Source organism: Chrysemys picta, chromosome 3 (assembly GCF_011386835.1).
Source record: "Chrysemys picta bellii isolate R12L10 chromosome 3, ASM1138683v2, whole genome shotgun sequence".
Taxonomy (NCBI): Eukaryota; Metazoa; Chordata; order Testudines; family Emydidae; genus Chrysemys; species Chrysemys picta.
This window is the reverse complement of record NC_088793.1, coordinates 7,530,807-7,549,817: the sequence shown is the minus strand read 5'-3', so window position 1 is coordinate 7,549,817 and position 19,011 is coordinate 7,530,807. Positions and strand designations below refer to the sequence as shown.

Genomic DNA, 19,011 nt, shown 5'->3' with positions numbered 1-19,011 from the left:
AATTTCTCCTTTTTACCGTATCATTATCAAATAAATCAACTGGAATATAAATATTGTACTTACATTGCAGTGTATAGTATGTGGAGCAGTATAAACAAGTCAGTGTCTGTATGCAATTTTAGTTTGTACTGACTTCGCTAGTGCTTTCTGTGTCGCCTGTTGTAAAACCAGGCAAATATCTAGATGAGTTGACGTGTCCCCTGGAAAACCTCTGTGTACCCCCAGGGTTGAGAACCGCTGACCTAAAGTGCAGCTGAGGATCCGGGCCTGGCTTTCCATGGGGCCAGCTGGGGATCAGACCCCTGCACCCGAGTTCTGAGTAAGATGGAGGTGGGTTGCCGTGTTTGTGGAGCCCTTTCCCGGAGAGGGTCTGCTCGCTATCTCGCCCGGCACGCTAGTTGCGACGGCTGCTGTCAGGGAAGCGTCGGCTTGAGGATTCATGTCACCGGCGCTCGCCCCGAGCCTGTCCAGGAAGTGCGCCGCTGGGGTGTGGTTTCAGTAGTAAGAATGATGCCCTTCCCCTTAGCACAAATTCCCCCGCGGGCCAGATCCTGCAAGTTCCTCGGTCCTGTTCTTGCCTGGCGAGCCAGAGACCTGCACAGAGGAGGAGCAAAGGATCCCACCGCAGGTCCCCGGTCTCCGGCACCAGCTTCCCCCTGGCGTAGGTGAGTCCCTCAGGCTCTTGGCAGGTGGCAGGGTGCTGCAGGCAGAGCTGTCAGCCTCCTGGGAGGAACAGGGCAGGCTCTGCACCCGAGGGACCTGCCGGGGCTGGCAGGAGATGCAGGCGGGGAGAGAGGGAGGGCGGTGCTCGGAGGAATGCAAGGCAGCCCAGACCAGGAAGTGAGCGCACTGAGGGTGTGTAACTGCCAGGGTGTTTTCTCTGGGCCTCGGGGGAAGGAAGATCCCATTTTCCATACCTCCGTCCTTACCCCCGTGCCCCAGCTTCGGGGTGCAGTCACGGGGCTGGGAGGAGGGGGGGGCCTGTGGACCTACGGCTTTTTCGCTTGCACCCTGGGAGCCTCGAACGTGGGTGAAAAGGTAGGAGAGAGCTGAGGTTGTTACCTTCAGGCGGGGGGGGATAGCCAGGACCTGGGTGCTGAAGGTGTCCTGTTGTGTAGCGCCCGCGGGAGCACTCTGGCTTGTGTGGGGGTGACGATTGGCCCCCTGATCGTTGTAGGAATCGCTTTGACTGAGGCCGGACGCCTGGCCCCGCTAGCGTGAACGTGCCAGGCTAGGACATGCTCCTGTGGACACACGCGTGTGTTCTGGCTCCGTGCTAAATCTTCCCCCGCTCTGGTGCGAGGCCGCTGCAGCTTGTCAGCTGGGATTGAACCCTGAGGTGTACAGTGCCAAGCTCCGGGCTGGATCCCCCGTGTGATGGCAGGTACCTCCCCGCGCCACCGGTATGCCGATAGCTGTGTCAATATTTGCCGTGGCTGGGCCAAATCCGTCCCCGGCGTAACTGTACTGGGGGAGCGTGGCTCCTTGTGTTTACTAGTGGGAATGCCCCAGAGAGGAGCAGAGACAGGCCCAGCCGTACAGCCCCCGGGCCAGGAGAGCCGGGGACACTGGCATGCTCCGAGGGGACAGCAGTTAGGGCACGTGTCTCGTGATGGCTGATGCCAAGAGCACCATGTGTCCGAGACGAGCTGGGGCCTAGCCCTGGATTGGGTGTTGGGTTTCTGCCTATGGAAATCCCGGTTCCAGTCTGCCACAGGCAAGGAGAGACGCCCTCCTAAATGAGCGCAGCCACTGGCTGGATGACTCGCTGGCCAAGTCCGTCCCCGTGGCTGGCCACCAGCCGGCAAACACACCGCGCTACACGGTCCCAGTGGCCTGTGGAGGCTGCCCCCGGGGAGAGACCTGCCTTGGAGGGGTGTCTGCGGGACTCTTGTCTGGAACGGGATCTTAGAGGACACGCCGTGAAAGCTTAGTCAGAGAGGGGTTCCGGTTGCCATGTGAAGGTTGTGAGCACCAAGGAGGGGATGGGCTGAGCAGGGCTGGAAGCAAAGGGAGAGCTCAGGCCGGGTAACCTCCCTGCGAGAGCGATGGGGATGAGGGTCTGCCAGGGGAAAGGGTGGATGCTCGGGCCAGCCATGCTGGCCGAAGCACTGGAGAACGGGCAGCGGGGAATGATCCTGCCCTGGGCGCTGGGGGTGGAGTGGATCCTGCCCTGTTTGGGTTGCTTTCAGCTTTGTCGGGGCAGAGGGTCAAACGCCGCCTGAAGCTGCAGAGATACAAACTGGAAACTTTCCCGGAAACTTCCCAGAGCCTGAGCCAGCTCCGACTGTGAGCTGGCAAGTCCCAAACTGCAATTCCACCCACCTCAGCTCAGCTGGGCACGGGGCTCACCGGCTCTCGGGGGCTGTGGAGCGAGCATGTGGCTTTGTCTGGAGTTCCCCTGCGCTCTGATAGCGAGGAGGAAATCACACAAGCGGCTGGCGTTTCATGCACCATCGGTTTCCTCCCCTGTTTCTTATTCCTTCCCTGCTTCGCCTCTTCCCCCCTGCTCCCTAAGGCCGCAGAAGCTAAGGTGAGGGGGCGTCTACAGATGGCAACGGAGATAAGTCTCCTTAAAACGCCTGCTGGCCTCTTCCCCAGCTCCCCCCTCCCCCCCGAAATGTGGTCCGTGGGAAAGCCCCGTCCACAGAGCTGAACAAGCGCCCGATCTCTCCTGCAGCGAAAGCGCGGCTGGCCTTCCCCCTCGCTACCGATGCCGCTGGCTCCTGCCCAGTGCATGCCATGCATAGCAGAAACACGCAGCCTCGGGCGTCGTCATCCAGGGCCGCAGCCTCCGCTGGCGTAAACCAGCCTCACTCCACTGCAGTCAGGGGAGCCCGTTTACACCCAGGAAGCATCTGGTCCCAGGGAGCTGCCCGCAGACCGCAGCGGCATGACAGAACGGGAAACAAAGGCCTGGATTGAGTTGCCCTGGGATGCCGCAGAATCCTTGGGTGCTCAGTGCTGGGGGGAGGTTCCTTGCGGGCGGCCCCAGGGGACGGCGGGCCTGGCTTTTCCGTAGGAACCGTGCAAGTGTCACCCCTCGGAGAGCGTGTGCTGAACCACGGGAGACGCGAGACTGTTACAGCCCCGGCTAGAGAGTCTGTGTGTGTTAGCCCAAGCTTGGGCTTCTCGCCCGGCCGGGCAAGATGGCGGCTCGATCGTTCCAGACCCGCAGCCCGTGCAGCCTCGTTTCCCCCAGGGGCTTGTACTTTATCCGAGCGCCTCACACTCTGCAATGTACGTAGCCTCACGTATCTCTGGGAGGGAGGGCAGGGCTAGTATCCCCATTGAACAAAGGGGAAACTGAGGCATGGGACGGCTAAGTGATGCACCCAAGGGTGCACAGGAAATCAGTGCCAGGTTCCAGGCTAGTGCCTTAACCACTGGACCATCCTTCCTCTTTATCCTGCAATCCTGGGCCTCAGTTTCCCCTTTGTACGCAGCGCTGGGAGTGAAGAGTTTGTTTTCACCGCCCCATGAGTTGGGTTATTAAAAGCAACCCAGAGTTCTTGGCTGGGTGCGTGTCGAGGCTCTGTTTGCGCAGAGACTCATAGCTGTTCAGGCATATCTATCTCTGCATCTGTGAGAGCTATGGTCATCTCAGACCTGTGGTCAAGTCCCATGAGAAGGTGTGAATCGGCCTGTGTTTGTGAGCAAGAGATTCTTATGACAGGCTTGAATCCCCCCTCCCCCATCTGCGCAGCTCGGTAACATCTTTGCAGCAGGTCCCTAGCCCAAAATCGGGGGGGGCGTTAACACCTTTAAACTTGGGATCTGGCGTTAAAACTTGCAGCTGATAGGTCTATAGTATGTGTCTGAAGGCGCTTGAGAGGAAGAGAAATATTGTGCGTCTTTAGCGGTATCCATGGGACAGACACACGTTCTGTGGGTCGTTCACTGGGTGTGTGTGAAAAAGACAGACTCGGTGTATAAGTGTGTGTGTGAGAGAGAGACTCTGGATTTCCGTGTGTGTGCGGGAGAGAAGGGAAAGGGACAGCTCTGAAATCCCCAGGCGCTCCGTGGGTCATTGTGCAGATGAGGCAGTGGGCATGTGAATGGCTTTTCCAGAGCTGTTGGGACTCTGGCAAGCCCTGGAGGGCAGCACTTTGCGGGGCCTGAGTGTCTTTCCCCCTCTTCTCTCCCCAGTGCATTTGCTGAATAAAACGTTCGGGCTTTTTCTGCGTCCCCTTGAATGGAAAAGCCACCCCCGCCGTTGCTCCTGCTTGCTCCGAAAGCTCTTTGGCTCCGGGTTTGTAATTTTTACCTTCCGCCCCGTCCTGTGGAGCCCATGCGCTCCTCCGAGTTCTGCTTTTCCATTGCCTTCACGTTTGGGCTATTATTAACATTCGCCCTGCAAACTCCTCGGGGTGACGGGGGCAGGGAAGGCAATGTCTTCTGAATCACTTTGCTTTTCCCTCGGCGTCATTATTACTCACGCTGGGTTGACCCAGGAGCGAGGCCTTTTGTACCGAGCTTTGCTTATATTTAAAATCATAATAACGTGAGGGCCCGTGGAATGCCCCAGGGTTGGAGCCGTACAGACAGCGCGGTTGTGGCAGGAATCGAGTAGATCCTATGCTGCTTGTGATAAAGCAGTAATTCCCGGAGCTGATGGAGGAACTAGCTGGAAAAAATGTCCCCTCCCCGCCTGAAAATTTTGACAACCATGGAAAAACTTTCAATGAAAAACCAAAAACTGAAATATTTCAATTTGGAAATGCGACCATGGTGACTCATGGGAGTTATCGTTCTGGAGTCTCATGCTCCCAATTCCCCTCTACAGGCTGGACTGCCCCGTCAGACTACAATCCCCCATGATGCACTCTGATCTCTCCTCTTGGTGAAAGAAGCCAGTGCATCCTGGGAGATGAAGTCCAGCTGGAGAGCCCAGCCCACAGAGGAGAATGAAGCCCTGAACTAGATCCCCCATGAGGCACCGCGGCGGCATGTCAGAATTGACATTTTTGATCTCTCAGGAATTCAGCAAGGACAAAGCCAGGGTAGTGACTCATGCTGTCACACTGTCTTGGGCATGAAAAGCCATTGAAATGAATGAGACTCCTCATTTGACAGAACAAGAAGCAATGGTCTCAAGTTGCAGTGGGGGAGGTCTAGGTTGGATATTAGGAAAAACTTTTTCACTAGGAGGGTGGTGAAGCACTGGAATGGGTTACCTAGGGAGGTGGTGGAATCTCCTTCCTTAGAGGTTTTTAAGGCCCGGCTTGACAAAGCCCTGGCTGGGATGATTTAGTTGGGGATTGGTCCTGCTTTGAGCAGAGGGTTGGACTAGATACCTCCTGAGGTCTCTTCCACTCCTGATATTCTATGATTCTATTCTGTGTGAGCAGGGGTGTCTCCGGTAAGGAGAGGCTGCGGGATCGGGACCCCAAAGACCATATCTGTAACACGCTAGCTAAATGTGTTTGACATGAAGAGGAAGAGCTCACCCTTGCCATCAGAGGAGACAGCTGGTCTTTTAGCTCAAACGATAGAGGCCCGTCCTTTGGTGCTGGAGGTCCCCGGTTTGATGCTTCCTGACTTCCGTGTGAAACTCACCCCCACCATGGGAACAGTCGAAGTGCATGAAGCACGTGGAGCAGCCTGGGTGAACCTTGTAGGCCTCTATCTACGCAGTGTCTAGATCAGGGGTGGCCAACCAGTGGCTCCAGAGCCACATGCGGCTCTTCAGAAGTTAACATGCGGCTCCTTGTACAGCCACCGACTCCGGGGCTGGAGCTACAGGCGCCAACTTTCGAGGTGCAGGGGGGTGTTCACGGCTCAACCCCTGGCTCTGCCACAGGCCCTGCCCCCACTCCACCCTTCCTGCTCCCTCCCCTGAGCCTGCCGTGCCCTCACTTCTTCTCCCCCCCTCCAGAGCCTCCTGCCATGAAACAGCTGAGGGGGAGGCGCTGATCGGTGGGGCTGCCGGTGGGTGGGAGGTGTTGGGAGCGCCCGGGGAGGGGGGGTGGAGCTGATCGGTGGGGGGCTGCTGACGTATTACTGTGGCTCTTTGGCAATGCCCGTTGGTAAATTCTGGCTCCTTCTCAGGCTCAGGTTGGCCACCCCGGTCTAGATGTTGTGCTGATCGAATACTAATAGCCACCTGGTGTCGGTGCTCCACACAGAGCTGCTGGGGACTTGGCCGTTTTGCTTTCATTTAGTGTCTCGTCCCGTCCCAGAGATGCTGAGGTTCTTTCGGGAATCGGAGGCAGGTCATCAGAGAAGCAGCGCGGCCTGGAGATCTGAGCATGGAGTTGGGAGCTAAGAACACATGAGTGCTAATTCTGGAACGGACGCTCATGTCTTCTGTGAGCTCGGGCAAGCCATCTAGCACTTAGCGTAGTCGCCCTGCCGCTGGCAAATTCCTAGCTCTGGAAGCCTGGCCTCTCGTGTGACCTCTGCCCGGCTGCATCTCGACAAGCAGTGCCTGCAGGCTTTCTACTTACCGGGTCTGTACACGTTCCGCCTGGAGGGATCCGTTCTCCGTGCTGCGGCGTGCAGGGAAATGCAGCCGAGGCAGCAGAGGTGCCTGCTTGCTGCGAGACGGGACGTACCTTGCGCCGGGTTCACCGTCACCAAGTCTCCTCTGTTGGCCGATCACCACTCAGCAAGTGTGCTGGGCCTCAGTTTCCCCTCTCATTGCCAGTCTGTCCTTCCTCCCTGGCCTGTAAGGACAGACGCCACCTCTCAAGTCTTGCTGCATGCCTTTTTCTCAGTCGGTCGCTTTACTGTCCAATGCAAAACAGAGCGAGTTCGGCTACCTGGCGTAGGTCTTTCTCTGCTCTCCGTCCCTTTCATTCGGGGCTTGTGGTAATCGATCTGTTAGGACCCCCCCTCCTCTGCTGGGAACTTTCTTGCCTTCCTTTTCTTAGAGTCAACTGATCCTCATCAAGCCCAACAGGCAGGATCGTATCCTTCACAGGGGAACTAGGCATGTTCCCTTAAAGAGGCCATACCAGAGACAGGCCTGCTGAGAAGAGCCCATCCCAATGTCTGGCCTGAACTCCATCCTCCAGACCTGTCTCTACGACAGGTCAAACTGCAAAAGCGACTCTGACCCTTTGAATACATGTCCAATTGTCACGACTCGAGCTGGCCAAGAATTTTCCGACGGATCCGTTTCCTCGTCAGAACACGTCAGAACACGTTTATTCGGTGCCATTGAACCATTCTGTGGGAAGGTGTCAATTTCAACAACATTTCCCGGGGACCCAAAAAAATCAAACGGTTTCGTTTCAACGTGTTTCCAAACGCCGTTTGCATAGAGTTTTATCTATTCTATGATCAATTCTCGTGGAATGTAAAAACGTGAAACAAACCGTTTCAATTTTATCAAAATGTTTCCACTGATCCAAACTGAAATGTTTTGTTTTCTGGAGAAGTGTGCTTTTCTCCCAGCTCCAGTCTTGCCACAGGCTCAGCTCGGCTGAACAGTATGGGACTCGCTGCCCATCATGGCTTGGGTTGGATGTTCTCATTTATATGCTACTGTTTCCCTCATTCTGCAGCGGGAATCCCACTATATGCAACTCGAGTATCCCTGCAACAGGAGGGTTGTCGGGAGTTCATGTGTTACAGACTCCAGGCAGATTTACTTGATAAATTCTACCCCACTGGAGAGATGATCCTTCTCCTTCATCTTCAAAAGCCTGCACCTCTGTTACTTGAGCCAAGGGAGAAAAGCCATCACTTATTGCTAGCATTTGGTATTTTGCCTTTCTGTGGGCTAGCCGCTGCTGTGTGTTACGATCTGACTTACAAAGGGTAAAATTTGCCCCGAATGGAGTGTCAGCACAAATGCACCGTTTAAGGCCCACGTACGCCCCAAAATAGGTCTTAAGTGGGGTCTGGGGGAGGCCTAAAGGGTCACTCGGAGAGCAGCGGGAAATTCAGCATTTCCATCCCATGGGAAATTCCAACTTTTGTTTTCATCCCAAATCGGGAGGAAAAGTTGAAGTTTTGAACTATTGTGTGGAACGGCAGTTCCAAAACCTCTCAATCTGGAAATAGGGAACCATTTTGTTTCAACGTTTTCAATCAAAAGAAACCGTTTGACAATCCTGGAATGGATGTGTTTCGTTTGGGTTTATTGGACCGGCACAAAATGCTTATTTTCAAGTCAGTTCAATCTTAAACTGCATTTTCCCCGTGCTGGTGCACTGCCGTTTGGGAGACTGAGGCCCTCATTCGCCCTATGGACTGGACGCCCTGGCTGGACCAATAGTGCATCCAGAGTCATCGGACTTCCGTGATGCACCAGGTCAGAGGGAAATCTGCACTGCATTCTGGGCATGTTTTAAGCTATCCAGCGATGACGTCATGGCCTCGCACGTGTTCTCCTGTGGCTGTATAGTCAGATCCTTGAGCAGCAGGATCGCGAACAGATGTCACATAGGAATGTGCAGGCTCCCGCGGAAGCCTTGGCATGATGGTTGGCCCTTTTTTCAATCCGTTTTCCATGTCGGGCTTCCTCCGAGTGCTTACGGCCTTTATTGCTACTTGCTTTCCGTTCAGATCTGTCCGTGGCTGCCTCTTTGATGTTGTCGCTATCTGTGCTACGTGAGGTGCTATTCAGCCTAAGGGTGCCTCTCTAGGGGTTTCGTTGACTGGCCCCCTCCGCTTTCTGAGTTTCAATTCACCATAGAAAACTTTTTCCTGGCATCTGCTATTGCCCATTCTGATAACGTGCTCTGTCCATGTCAGCTGAGCGTTCATGATCATTGCTTTGACGCTGGTTATTTTTGTTCTTTCAAGTCTTTTGGGGAGCCCATCCCACAGGAGAGAATGGGGGTCTAAACTACAACTCCCATAAAGCAGCACACTGATAGGGAAATATGGACTGTGGGGCTGATTCACTCTGGTGGGTGCCGTGTTCCCTATGGGGATACAAAGAAGATAAACCAGGAGTGGATTTGTTTTTTAACTTAAGGAAGAGACAGAACAATGCACTGCTTGAAGCTCTCAGCTCTCTAGGACAGGAATGTCTTGTATATTTGGGAGGCACGTGGCATATTGAGGATGCTACCAGAACCACATAATAACCAGTTAAGGGGGTCTCAACTCACCCATCCAGACCCTTCAAACAAGGGAACAACTATGTAAGGGAACCTACCGCCCACGCATCCCATTGACTGTTCTCATTGGTGGACTCCTCACCTGCCCAGCAAACCCCCTTCCGCTTTGCAGCTGTGCAACACACACACAAAACCCCTGCAGCTCACCGTGTAATGCAAAACGTGGGCTCTGATTTGAGTGACAGCTGCAGGCCTAGCTCACGTGCATAAGGGCAGCGGAGAGGGTTCGGTTGCATGAGGTTGGGCTTAAGGTTCTGCACTAGAGGAGGAGCTGGAGGGATTTTGGGTGCACACATTACAGTTCTATGCAACTCACCACTTCGTGCTAACACGTTGGCATACCTTGATAGAGGCCTTGTTCCATCCTCATGCTTCAGGGTAAAAGCTGTCAGCAGCTGGGGTCAGGAAGACCTGTCCTGTCCCCAGCCTGACATGGCTAGTATAGAGCATCTAAAGCATGGTCCACTGCCGAGGACTCAGGACTGGGAGGCAGGAGACATGGGGTGTCTTAGTGAATGTAATAGTGCTGCCTTACCTAGGCTAGCCGGTGTCTCAGTTTCCCCTTACACAGGTTAGATCTCCCGGCTTCCGCAGGAAGGACTCACTGCCAGGCTCAAGACTCTTTCTGGGCACAGTTTTAGTCTTCAAAATAAAAAAGCAACTCCTCTGCCCACTCTGGGCTCCAGCTTCCAGACACTTTCCCCCTGGTCCCTTTCAGGGCTGGAAGGGGGTCTTCCCATCCCTTCCCTTTGCTCCCCTGCTTCAGCACCACCTGCAGGCCTCTCAGCTGAGCCACTTGCTGGTTGTTTATGGGGATCACCTGAAACCCCCCTCTCCCCCGTTCCCAGCTGGCTCTGATAACACTGGTCTACAATTTTTGAGAAGTCGTCTGCTTCAGAGATAAAATGTGCTATTTATTCTGTATTTTGATGTGCTGAATTCAAATATGACAATTAAAACAACTGATTGGCTACTGTTTCTAAGATATTTAAGTTTTGACATTTTATGTCTATGTATATTGTGTAGATAGGAGAGTTTTAATCATAAATTGTAAACCTAGGTCTTTTCATGTGTTTATGGTTGCTTTACATGATAATATTTCACCTGTCCTGTTTATGTAACACTTTAAAAATCAGCAAAAAGAAGAACAGGAGTACTTGTGGCACCTTAGAGACTAACAAATTTATTAGAGCATAAGCTTTCGTGGACTACAGCCCACTTAAGGGTTATATAAATAAAATTTATTATGAAACAAAAGGCAAAAAACTATTCTGTACATAGTTTAGTCCTATTCAGTGTCTACTTGGCGCTTCTTGGCTTGTCTCTTGTATTTATTAAATGGAGCATCTCTTATCACTGTCCAGCAATAGTCTGCAAGCATTGATGGGCTCCATTTGCCCTGATAGCATTTCTCCATTGTTGCAATGTCCTGGTGAAATCGCTCGCCGTGCTCATCGCTCACTGCTCCGCAGTTCGGTGGAAAAAAAACTAGATGAGAGTGCAAAAAATGTATCTTTAGTGACATGTTGCAACCAAGGCTTTTGTATGCCTTGAGGAGGTTTTCCACCAACAACCTGTAGTTGTCTGCCTTGTTGTTTCCGAGAAAATTTATTGCCACTAACTGGAAGGCTTTCCATGCCGTCTTTTCCTTGCCACGCAGTGCATGGTCAAATGCATCATCTCGAAGAAGTTCACGAATCTGAGGACCAACAAAGACACCTTCCTTTATCTTAGCTTCACTTAACCTTGGAAATTTTCCACGGAGGTACTTGAAAGCTGCTTGTGTTTTGTCCATGGCCTTGACAAAGTTCTTCATCAGACCCAGCTTGATGTGTAAGGGTGGTAACAAAATCTTCCTTCAGTCAACAAGTGGTGGATGCTGAACACTTTTCCTTCCTGGCTCCAATGACTGTTGGAGTGGCCAACCTTTCTTGATGTAGTGGGAATCTCTTGCACGACAATCCCATTCGCAGAGAAAACAGCAGTACTTTGTGTAGCCAGTCTGCAGACCAAGCAAGAGAGCAACAACCTTCAAATCGCCACAAAGCTGCCACTGATGTTGGTCATAGTTTATGCACCTCAAAAGTTGTTTCATGTTGTCATTGGTTTCCTTCATATGGACTGTATGACCAACTGGAATTGAAGTTTCATCCTCTTCCTCTTCCTCGTCTGACTCAAGTGAGAATGATTCTGGTGCATCAGGAACCGGCAGTCCTTCTCCATGGGGTACTGGGCATATAGCTGATGGAATGTTTGGATAATGCACAGTCCACTTTTTCTTCTTTGACACACCTTTCCCAACTGGAGGCACCATGCAGAAGTAACAATTGCTGGTATGATCTGTTGGCTCTCTCCAAATCATTGGCACTGCAAAAGACATAGATTTCCTTTTCCTGTTCAACCACTGGTGAAGATTTGTTGCACAAGTGTTGCAGCATATGTGTGGGGCCCACCTCTTGTCCTGATCTCCAATTTTGCAGCCAAAATAAAGGTGATAGGCTTTCTTAACCCTAGTGGTTATACTGCGCTTTTGTGATGCAAAAGTCACTTCACCACAAACATAGCAGAAGTTCTCTGCACTGTTCACACAAGTACGAGGCATCTCTGCTCACTTTGGCTAAACAGAAATGTGTCCCTTTGCAAAATCAAACACTGACAAATAAGAGAGCACGACACTGTATGATTTCTAGAGCGGATATAGGGCAATTTGTTCAGCAGAGTGATGTAAGCTTCGTTATGATTGCATCATCCATGACTTCTAGGAATGACATGATGCAATTCATATCATGTATGACGCAATACCAGCTTCAGATTGCATCATTCATTGTTTTGCCTAAAAAGCAAGTACTGTCCGAACCCAGTCATAGATTTATTCATAGATCCAGTCAAAGATGTATTTTAGTCATTTCTGGTTTAAATTGAGATCCCTTCCCTTTATAACTCACTTCTCCTCCGCCATTCCCAAGTCGAGGGTCGTATATACTGACCCAATAGCATATCTTGAAAACTAGAGCCAATTAACAATTTTAAGCATCATTTTCGTCCTCAGTGACCCAGAATTAGTAAAGTTTGACTACATTTATTTCAGAAGCATTTTGGCTGTAGAGCAGTGTAATTGAATAGGGCTAGTTGGGCCGAGGGCCCCTGGCCATTAAAAGCACAGGACACGCCGGTACACGGATTACTTGCCGTGCCTCGCTTTCTCCACCTTTAAATTGCCGAGGATGATGCTCACCCTCTTGTGTAATGTGCTCTGAGATCTATACGTGCTGTATAAGCGCCCAAAGTTATTACGGGACATGCCGGGGGCTTTACCATTTGCTCCCTGAAGGATATCAGGCTAAATGGACCAGTGGGGGATGCTGGTTGGGAAGAGCCCTGCGTTGTGCCCATGATATGGTGGGTTTGCAAGATAGCCACTGGAAAGTTGCCAAGCCAGGCTGCACTCGGGTGGGATTCACACGTGCATCCCATGGATGTCGCATCTCGCCAACTTCTTCCCTCCACCCCGGCCTGCCTCTCGCTGCTATTGGTGTTTTTTCAGAAGCAGCCAAATCCGGAAAACAGACCCTTTTATTTTCCTTTTCCCCCAAAATGAGGCAGCAGCATCACATGTGGTTTCACTTTGGTTGCTTAGCGACCATTATGCTTAGCGACCAACATGCTTAGCGACCAATGAGGGACCTGTGATCACACCTCCCAGAGTTTCCCATGGTGCAAAACAGGACTCAAGCGCTCCTCTGCTTGCTTCCTTCGCGCACATAAAGGTTACCGGGAAACACGCCCACCTTGCTCCTGGGAAGTGGGTTCCCCTCCCCAAGGGGAGGTTTCATTGCGGAGTTGGATTTATTTTTAGTATTTCAGCATTTGTTGGATTTTTGGTTTTGATTCTCGAGAAAGTGATGGGCTAATAACATGGTTATAACTCCCTGCCACAGCTCTGCTGACGCCCCTCAATCCCGACCCGCAGCCCCCTGCTATCCCAGCCATGGGCTCCCCCCCCCACACCTCTGCCAATGCCCCTCAATCCCGACCCACAGTCCCCTGCTATCCCAGCCCTGAGCTCCCACCCACACACCTCTGCCAATGCCCCTCAATCCCGACCCGCAGCCCTCTGCTATCCCAGCCCTGGGCTCCCCCACACACACCTCTGCCAATGCCCTCAATCCCGACCCACAGCCCCTGCTATCCCAGCCCTGAGCTCCCACCCACACCTCTGCCAATGCCCCTCAATCCCGACCTGCAACCTCCTGCTATCCCAGCCCTGGGCTCCCCCCACACCTCTGCCAATGCCCCTCAATCCCGACCCACAGCCCTCTGCTATCCCAGCCCTGAGCTCCCACCCACACACCTCTGCCAATGCCCCTCAATCCCGACCTGCAACCTCCTGCTATCCCAGCCCCTCAATCCCGACCCGCAGCCCCCTGCTATCCCAGCCCTGGGCTCCCCCCACACCTCTGCCAATGCCCCTCAATCCCGACCCACAGCCCCCTGCTATCCCAGCCCTAGGCTCCCCCCCACAGCTCTGCCAATGCCCCTCAATCCCGACCCGCAGCCCCCTGCTATCCCAGCGCTGGGCTCCCACCCACAGCTCTGCCAATGCCCCTCAATCCCGACCCACAGCCCCCTGCTATCCCAGCGCTGGGCTCCCCCCCACAGCTCTGCCAATGCCCCTCAATCCCGACCCGCAGCCCCCTGCTATCCCAGCGCTGGGCTCCCACCCACAGCTCTGCCAATGCCCCTCAATCCCGACCCGCAGCCCCCTGCTATCCCAGCCCTGAGCTCCCACCCACACCTCTGCCAATGCCCCTCAATCCCGACCCGCAGTCCCCTGCTATCCCAGCACTGGGCTCCCACCCACACCTCTGCCAATGCCCCTCAATCCCGACCCGCAGCCCCCTGCTATCCCAGCCCTGGGCTCCCCCCACACCTCTGCCAATGCCCCTCAATCCCGACCCGCAGCCCCCTGCTATCCCAGCGCTGGGCTCCCACCCACAGCTCTGCCAATGCCCCTCAATCCCGACCCACAGCCCCCTGCTATCCCAGCGCTGGGCTCCCCCCCACAGCTCTGCCAATGCCCCTCAATCCCGACCCGCAGCCCCCTGCTATCCCAGCGCTGGGCTCCCACCCACAGCTCTGCCAATGCCCCTCAATCCCGACCCGCAGCCCCCTGCTATCCCAGCCCTGAGCTCCCACCCACACCTCTGCCAATGCCCCTCAATCCCGACCCGCAGTCCCCTGCTATCCCAGCACTGGGCTCCCACCCACACCTCTGCCAATGCCCCTCAATCCCGACCCGCAGCCCCCTGCTATCCCAGCCCTGAGCTCCCACCCACACCTCTGCCAATGCCCCTCAATCCCGACCCGCAGCCCCTGCTATCCCAGCCCTGGGCTCCCCCCACACCTCTGCCAATGCCCCTCAATCCCGACCCACAGCCCTCTGCTATCCCAGCCCTGGGCTCCCCCCCCCCACACCTCTGCCAATGCCCCTCAATCCCGACCCGCAGCCCCCTGCTATCCCAGCCCTGGGCTCCCCCCACACCTCTGCCAATGCCCCTCAATCCCGACCCACAGCCCCCTCTATCCCAGCCCTGGGCTCCCACCCACACCTCTGCCAATGCCCTCAATCCCGACCCGCAGCCCCCTGCTATCCCAGCCCTGGGCTCCCCCCCCATACCTCTGCCAATGCCCTCAATCCCGACCCGCAGCCCTCTGCTATCCCAGCCCTGGGCTCCCCCCCACACACCTCTGCCAATGCCCCTCAATCCCGACCCACAGCCCCTGCTATCCCAGCCCTGAGCTCCCACCCACACCTCTGCCAATGCCCCTCAATCCCGACCCGCAGCCCCCTGCTATCCCAGCCCTGAGCTCCCACCCACACCTCTGCCAATGCCCTCAATCCCGACCCGCAGCCCCCTGCTATCCCAGCCTTGGGCTCCCCCCCACAGCTCTGCCAATGCCCTCAATCCCGACCCACAGTCCCCTGCTATCCCAGCGCTGGGCTCCCCCCCACAGCTCTGCCAATGCCCCTCAATCCCGACCCACAGTCCCCTGCTATACCAGCCCTGAGCTCCCCCCCACACCTCTGCCAATGCCCTCAATCCCGACCCACAGCCCTCTGCTATCCCAGCCCTGGGCTCCCACCCACACCTCTGCCAATGCCCCTCAATCCTGACCCACAGCCCCCTGCTATCCCAGCGCTGGACTCCCCCCCACACCTCTGCCAATGCCCTCAATCCCGACCCGCAGCCCTCTGCTATCCCAGCCCTGGGCTCCCACCCACACCTCTGCCAATGCCCTCAATCCCGACCCACAGCCCCTGCTATCCCAGCCCTGGGCTCCCCCCCCATACCTCTGCCAATGCCCCTCAATCCCGACCCGCAGCCCTCTGCTATCCCAGCCCTGGGCTCCCCCCCACACACCTCTGCCAATGCCCTCAATCCCGACCCACAGCCCTCTGCTATCCCAGCCCTGGGCTCCCCCCCCCCCACACCTCTGCCAATGCCCTCAATCCCGACCCACAGCCCCTGCTATCCCAGCCCTGAGCTCCCACCCACACCTCTGCCAATGCCCCTCAATCCCGACCCGCAGCCCCCTGCTATCCCAGCCCTGAGCTCCCACCCACACCTCTGCCAATGCCCTCAATCCCGACCCGCAGCCCCCTGCTATCCCAGCCCTGGGCTCCCCCCCCATACCTCTGCCAATGCCCTCAATCCCGACCCGCAGCCCTCTGCTATCCCAGCCCTGGGCTCCCCCCCCCACACCTCTGCCAATGCCCTCAATCCCGACCCACAGCCCCTGCTATCCCAGCCCTGAGCTCCCACCCACACCTCTGCCAATGCCCTCAATCCCGACCCACAGCCCCTGCTATCCCAGCCCTGGGCTCCCCCCACACCTCTGCCAATGCCCTCAATCCCGACCCACAGCCCCCTGCTCTCCCAGCCCTGGGCTCCCCCCCACAGCTCTGCCAATGCCCTCAATCCCGACCCACAGTCCCCTGCTATCCCAGCGCTGGGCTCCCCCGCACAGCTCTGCCAATGCCCCTCAATCCTGACCCACAGCCCCCTGCTATCCCAGCGCTGGGCTCCCCCCCACACCTCTGCCAATGCCCTCAATCCCGACCCGCAGCCCTCTGCTATCCCAGCCCTGGGCTCCCACCCACACCTCTGCCAATGCCCTCAATCCCGACCCACAGCCCCTGCTATCCCAGCCCTGGGCTCCCCCCCCATACCTCTGCCAATGCCCCTCAATCCCGACCCGCAGCCCTCTGCTATCCCAGCTCTGGGCTCCCCCCCACACACCTCTGCCAATGCCCTCAATCCCGACCCACAGCCCTCTGCTATCCCAGCCCTGGGCTCCCCCCCCCCACACCTCTGCCAATGCCCTCAATCCCGACCCACAGCCCCTGCTATCCCAGCCCTGAGCTCCCACCCACACCTCTGCCAATGCCCCTCAATCCCGACCCGCAGCCCCCTGCTATCCCAGCCCTGAGCTCCCACCCACACCTCTGCCAATGCCCTCAATCCCGACCCGCAGCCCCCTGCTATCCCAGCCCTGGGCTCCCCCCCCATACCTCTGCCAATGCCCTCAATCCCGACCCGCAGCCCTCTGCTATCCCAGCCCTGGGCTCCCCCCCCCACACCTCTGCCAATGCCCTCAATCCCGACCCACAGCCCCTGCTATCCCAGCCCTGAGCTCCCACCCACACCTCTGCCAATGCCCTCAATCCCGACCCACAGCCCCTGCTATCCCAGCCCTGGGCTCCCCCCACACCTCTGCCAATGCCCTCAATCCCGACCCACAGCCCCCTGCTCTCCCAGCCCTGGGCTCCCCCCCACAGCTCTGCCAATGCCCTCAATCCCGACCCACAGTCCCCTGCTATCCCAGCGCTGGGCTCCCCCCCACAGCTCTGCCAATGCCCCTCAATCCCGACCCACAGTCCCCTGCTATACCAGCCCTGAGCTCCCCCCCACACCTCTGCCAATGCCCTCAATCCCGACCCACAGCCCTCTGCTATCCCAGCCCTGGGCTCCCACCCACACCTCTGCCAATGCCCCTCAATCCTGACCCACAGCCCCCTGCTATCCCAGCGCTGGGCTCCCCCCCACACCTCTGCCAATGCCCTCAATCCCGACCCGCAGCCCTCTGCTATCCCAGCCCTGGGCTCCCACCCACACCTCTGCCAATGCCCTCAATCCCGACCCACAGCCCCTGCTATCCCAGCCCTGGGCTCCCCCCCCATACCTCTGCCAATGCCCCTCAATCCCGACCCGCAGCCCTCTGCTATCCCAGCCCTGGGCTCCCGCCCCCCCACACCTCTGCCAATGCCCTCAATCCCGACCCACAGCCCCTGCTATCCCAGCCCTGGGCTCCCCCCCGATACCTCTGCCAATGCCCTCAATCCCGACCCGCAGCCCTCTGCTATCCCAGCCCTGGGCTCCCCCCCACACACCTCTGCCAATGCCCTCAATCCCGACCCACAGCCCTCTGCTATCCCAGCCCTGGGCTCCCACCCACACCTCTGCCAATGCCCTCAATCCTGACCCACAGCCCCTGCTATCCCAGCCCTGAGCTCCCACCCACACCTCTGCCAATGCCCTCAATCCCGACCCACAGCCCCTGCTATCCCAGCCCTGGGCTCCCCCCACACCTCTGCCAATGCCCTCAATCCCGACCCGCAGCCCCCTGCTCTCCCAGCCCTGGGCTACCCCCCACACCTCTGCCAATGCCCCTCAATCCCGACCCGCAACCCCCTGCTATCCCAGCCCTGAGCTCCCCCCCACAGCTCTGCCAATGCCCCTCAATCCCGACCCACAGTCCCCTCTATCCCAGCCCTGGGCTCCCACCCACACCTCTGCCAATGCCCTCAATCCCGACCCGCAGCCCCCTGCTATCCCAGCCCTGGGCTCCCCCCCCATACCTCTGCCAATGCCCTCAATCCCGACCCGCAGCCCTCTGCTATCCCAGCCCTGGGCTCCCCCCCACACACCTCTGCCAATGCCCTCAATCCCGACCCACAGCCCTCTGCTATCCCAGCCCTGGGCTCCCCCCCCCCACACCTCTGCCAATGCCCTCAATCCCGACCCACAGCCCCTGCTATCCCAGCCCTGAGCTCCCACCCACACCTCTGCCAATGCCCCTCAATCCCGACCCGCAGCCCCCTGCTATCCCAGCCCTGAGCTCCCACCCACACCTCTGCCAATGCCCTCAATCCCGACCCGCAGCCCCCTGCTATCCCAGCCCTGGGCTCCCCCCCCATACCTCTGCCAATGCCCTCAATCCCGACCCGCAGCCCTCTGCTATCCCAGCCCTGGGCTCCCCCCCCCCACACCTCTGCCAATGCCCTCAATCCCGACCCACAGCCCCTGCTATCCCAGCCCTGAGCTCCCACCCACACCTCTGCCAATGCCCTCAATCCCGACCCACAGCCCCTGCTATCCCAGCCCTGGGCTCCCCCCACACCTCTGCCAATGCCCTCAATCCCGACCCGCAGCCCCCTGCTCTCCCAGCCCTGGGCTCCCCCCCACAGCTCTGCCAATGCCCTCAATCCCGACCCACAGTCCCCTGCTATCCCAGCGCTGGGCTCCCCCCCACAGCTCTGCCAATGCCCCTCAATCCCGACCCACAGTCCCCTGCTATACCAGCCCTGAGCTCCCCCCCACACCTCTGCCAATGCCCTCAATCCCGACCCACAGCCCTCTGCTATCCCAGCCCTGGGCTCCCACACACACCTCTGCCAATGCCCCTCAATCCTGACCCACAGCCCCCTGCTATCCCAGCGCTGGGCTCCCCCCCACACCTCTGCCAATGCCCTCAATCCCGACCCGCAGCCCTCTGCTATCCCAGCCCTGGGCTCCCACCCACACCTCTGCCAATGCCCTCAATCCCGACCCACAGCCCCTGCTATCCCAGCCCTGGGCTCCCCCCCCATACC

At 57.1% G+C, this 19,011-nt stretch overlaps 1 protein-coding gene across 7 annotated transcripts in view; it reads left to right on the top strand.

Annotated features, from left to right (window-relative positions):
- Positions 1-19,011, top strand: part of PTK2B (protein tyrosine kinase 2 beta) — a 149,436-nt gene that overhangs the window by 31,052 nt on the left and 99,373 nt on the right. For 3 of the 7 annotated variants that reach the window (XM_065587440.1, XM_065587436.1, XM_065587433.1), the window contains exon 1: positions 836-1,038. The exons of 3 other annotated variants lie outside the window; for them this stretch is intronic. The gene's annotated coding sequence lies outside the window, so the exon portion shown is untranslated. Of the gene's footprint in view, positions 1-642; positions 666-835; positions 1,039-19,011 lie in introns of those variants that run through there. One more of the 7 variants, XM_065587435.1, reaches the window with a different exon arrangement.